The following is a 5288-nucleotide window of genomic DNA, read 5'->3' on the forward strand; positions in this document are numbered from 1 at the left end:
ACTCTTTTATTTAAAATACACTTTGCAAATTGGGGTAACATTTTGACTATGGAGTCAAAAATGTTCCAAAGATGGAAAAAAAAAAAAAAAACCCTCATACCTCATCTTACCCACATTGCCATGGAAAAGGGCAGGAAGAACAATGTTTACATACTTATAATTTACCCTAAAACACAGCTTCCAGTCCCACCCTGGCATTTCTGTTTCTTGAAACTGACTGTACACAGATAATTCTTCACAAGAGCCTAAACTAAAATTGTCTTCAATATGCTGCTTACTAAGCTATTATTTGACTTAAGCGTGATTTTAGGAAACCAGTTTTTTCAAGGCTCAAGATTTAAAAGGACGTGGAGTGTTATCACAAACTCCATGGACCTAGAAACATGGATTTCAGAAAAATTAAAATTATTTCTCAGGAGGATTAAATGAGCTAATCCAGGCAATGCACCTAGCACTCTGTCTGCTCCTCAGTACAAGGTGGGGTTATTATTCCCCTCCTTTCTGCTTCTGCCCCATAACACTCTTTTCCTTTGTTGTTTGCTCTTTGCAGCACTCATTGACAAATTGTGATGCATTTATTTACTGATCAAGCACAATCCACAATAGTTAAGAGTGTCTGCCCTGGTACCAAATGTGTCTCGGGTCATTGGGCCAGGAAAAGTGATGGAAGTGAAACTATGTGAGGAAAGGAAATGGATTTAGTAAGACCATTTCTTAGAAGGTAAGGAGAGAGCACTTTGCAGAACTGGTGGTAAATTGAACCCTATTCAGAGGACAACCAAATCCTTAACCTTTCCGTTAGGAAGTCAACAAGCCATCTAACCAGTTTGTCGCCTAAGCAGAACACTCAAGACCGGCTTACCTGTCTCCCACTGTGCCCATTCTGATTTATTTTGCAAAATAAACATAGAAGTATGCGTAGAGTGGAACTCACTGGGGATTGATGCATGGGAGGTGTCTGACTCAAAAAGCCAGGGGCCAAATTGGATGGTGGCCTCAGGCCAGACTGTGGGGATGGAAAGGGACAGCAAGAGAGGCTATTTACAACTGCACACTCCTTTTTAAAAAATAAACACCTTCCAGAAAGAGTTGACCTATTCCCTTTGTTGAGAAATGAGAAATGAAGCTTACTTAGGCGTCTTAAATGTTTTTAGATTTATTTTATTATAGGTGCATGTTCAAACACAGAAGTCTAATATCTTTCATAAATATCTTTCATAAACATTTCAACATTTTTTTTCATATGCATTTTTCCATGCTCTTTGGTCATTCAGTATTCATAACAGATTTCAGTCATCTGAGGGACGTTGGTTATGTTTTCAATCATTTATTTTTACCTATAAAATGGCTAGTAAAGGATTTTCATCCTGCAGTCACAGTGACTATTAAAAAATATTATGTAGGTGCATTGATTTGTACTCCAATAATTCTAAAATAACATAAGTAAATGTATCTTAAACTTTTCCAAATATATTCTGTCTTTAAACTGCCTTTATTCTCCTGAGTGTCAAACCAAAATTTGATTTCTGAAAAGCTGCAATTGAGATCTAATGCTGCAAGTGAGACTTCCTACTCACTGCCAGGGCAAGGCCATGAAATTGCAAGTGTGAGGTCACAGGACAAGAGCATGACTCAGGAAGATAAGCAGCAAATTCCAGAGACTCTGTTCTGTTAAAAGTATCTTGTATAACTTGAAAGGAGCTCTGATGATGCAGTACCTAAGGCATTTGATTACTAACCAGAAGGTTGGGGGCTCAAATAGACCAGCCACTCTGTGGAAGGAAGATGGGGCAATCTACTTCTGTAAAGATTTACCACTCAGAAACCCAGTGGGGGTTGCTATGAGTCAGAATTGACTCGATGGTAGTAAGTTTTTTTTTGTTGGTATAACTTGAGGAAGGGTATTTAATTTGTGTTTTGGTCTGCAATTCTATCATTCATGAGCCTTTCTTCTTTATAGATTCCTACACACACCCTACTCCCATACTCTTCAAGTTGGATAGCAGAGTCAAGAATCCTCTTCATTGATGAAAGGAATAGAAGCAAAGGAAGGGAGGAGATACTCTGCCTAAAATACTCTTCTTGTTGTTGTTATGTGCTGCCGACTCACAGCGACCCCTCCTTGGGTTTCCGAGGCAGTATCACTACGGAAGTAGGATTGCCCAACCTTCCTTCCGAGGAGTGGCTGGTGGGTTTGAACCGCCAGCCTTCTGGTTAGCAGTCAAGTGCTTTAGCCACTATGCTACCAGAGCTCCTTAAAATACTCTAGGAGGCTGAAATAGCAAAGAAGTTACTCCCAACCTGTGCAACAAAGATACAAGGCCCTAGCTAGACCCCCAAACATCACAGATTTTTTCCTTCATCATTGCCATGCCCAATCAGCCTTTTGACACTGTGGTTCCAAGTGCTTTGTCCCAATGCACTCAATAACTCAGCTTCTTTTTCAGAAAAATCAAGTAACTTATCTAATAGAATTATGGAAAGCAGCAAATATTGAAAAATGAAAGTAAAATATTTTGCTATAGAAAATGCTGTATCCAGGATTTGAACTGGTTTAACTGAATCTGAAATCTATACCCAATTGTTACAGATGATATGTGTTCATTCTAAAATCTCTAAAAAGTTAATTTCGGAAGAAGCAACTTCTTTGTTGAGTCAGTTCTTTATACATGGGAAGTAGGTGCCTGTTTCAATTTTTCTTCAGAATAAGATAAATATCATTAAGCATCATAGCTTAAGAAATGATCTACCATTACCAATACTCTATTTATCATAATTTATCATATATAATTATCAACTTTTAGCTATGTACTCAATATTTTAAACATCACAAAATTGTTAATTTACTTGATTTTTTTTCCTAATCTTCCCCAACTTATATATATATATATATATATATATAGTTATTCCTTCAAATTCAAATTCCAGGTAACAGTATTCCTGAGAATACATTTTGTAACAGTTTTATGCACATATACATAGATACTTTATCCATTACACATAAACATTCAACACATTACATTCAACACATTTAAGGGCACCTTAAAGGGAACAGATGCACACATCTGCAAAATCTTAGTAGTCCCAAAATGAAAACATATCCACTCTGTAAGGCCTTGTTTCTTGGAGTGGAGGTTTTTTTTTTCTCAAAGTACATTACTGAGCATATTGAAAAAGTTTCTAACAGACTTCCATAACAGTAGAGTGAAGGAGTCAGGCTAAAGGCAGACAGACTAGCATACTAATGTTTCAAAGCAGCCCAATATTTTTTAAAATGTATGTAAAGGTACTTAAGATGCTTGTCAGATATTTAACAATCTTCTTTGACTCCTTTACTTTTTAAATGTTTGTACAATAATACATAGAGAATTGGAGTCCAGAATCAGGAAACCGAAACAAAGCACACACATACATAAAAGACTCATATAGCCCAGACATTTATAATTACCAAACATAAGGCCTTTAACGCTAATTGAGCAGCATAATTTTTAATAGGAGAAATATATCAGCCTACAAAGAATTATAAAACCACTTAACTTAGACATATATACCTGTACTTGAGAGTTATTCAGTATTAAGTGCAAATGATATGAAAATACTGTAAAACATAAAAGAACCCATTTGGACTCTGTAATTTGTGAAATTTTAGATTTGAAGATTTTAGTTTTGTCTTTTTATCTTTAACTCACTGATATCTAGTAATTTCATTCTCTTAGTGACTGGAACCATAACCCCAAATTACATTTTGAAATTATAAGTTATAATATAAACAATGCCTATTTGCTAAGGAATTCTAACAGAAAAATAATTTTTCTTTATGCGTAGGGTGGGTTTAGTAGGTCTCCTCTTTATTATATATATATATACATTTCATAGCCAACACAGTCAAAGTTTAAGCATATATATTGTTATTTATTTATTTTTTTAATTCACTGCAATGTAATCAAAGTCTATATTTAACTTCAACTTGAGGACTAGAAATAACACATACATACACACATAATACCAATTTAAGTATGCATATGGATTTTTTTCTATGCTTACTAGTTATATAGTGGTTTTCAAATGTGTAGTGTTAAAGTTCAGAAATTCACTTTTGAACTATGTGATGCTCAGATCTATTTATAGGATCTATAACACATTATGTATTGGCCTTACAAGACTTCTAAGTTTTATGTTTATCTTGAAGTAAGTGATCTTCAAGTTAAAAGGCCTACTGGTAAAATATATAAGCAGGCTGTGTCTCTGAAGAAATTGCTTACTTGATACACACTTTTTTTCCTCATAAACTTAGATGTCTCAAGAATCGTAGGAACATTAACACTGAGATAAATTTATTTTATCAAACCAATTCTAACAACACTACCCTTAATGTTTGAAAATATGCCCTCAAGGGCAGGCACAGGATAATGTATGAGAAATAATCACATTTCCCAATATATCTTAGCATTGATATAGTGAGGGCTAGAAACAGGCATTCCACCTCTTTCTAGGTCTTATATTTGTATTTAATATTTATTGTTGTTTATATACTGTTTAAGTTTTTCTGAGTTCAGAATTATTTCTGATACCTTTTAAAGTGTTCTCTGTCTAATGTTATTATGAAATAGTATGATCTTATGGCATTAGGATTTTGAATTACAACATGTAATAAAACAACAGTTGAAAAATAAATATTGAAAAGTCCACAGCTCTAAAAATAGTTTTTTCTTCTTCTTCTTCTGAATGGCAATATAGTTGATCAGAACAAAAATCGCTACAGGCTTATGTATTATTTAGTCTCCTTAAACTAATATTTTTCTTATTGATAATTTTTATGTAAATTGCTACTAGTATAGCCCCTTGATTTAATATTTTTTGAAACTATAAAAATAAACATTTGCATGAGATGTATAATGTCAGTAACCTCAGAAATTGCATTCTCTTTTTAGAACAAATTATTTGTAACTATTCCTGGGTAAGCAGCTCTGTAATAGCATACAGTTTTAATTGTTCAAGGCTTCTTGAGTCATAAGCAATATGCTGTGAAATGGCTCTTTCCCTTATTCCTCCCTGGTTTTTATGGTCTTAACAGAACCAAATCACATTAACCATTGATTTTTTTAAGATGTTTATGAAATGCTATGCATATTGACAGCAAAATCTACTGTTTTTTGCTACCTACTGGATTTAAAGTGCTGGGTTTTTTTTTTTTTTTTTTTTTAGTTTATTTTCTAAGCAAAAGGATTCAACTTTTAGTACAGTGATCCCATCTATGTCAATACCGCTAACTCTTGCAAGATACAGAA

Source organism: Orycteropus afer, unplaced genomic scaffold (assembly GCF_000298275.1).
Source record: "Orycteropus afer afer isolate SDZICR_OR568_19922 unplaced genomic scaffold, OryAfe1.0 scaffold00002, whole genome shotgun sequence".
NCBI lineage: Eukaryota > Metazoa > Chordata > Mammalia > Tubulidentata > Orycteropodidae > Orycteropus > Orycteropus afer.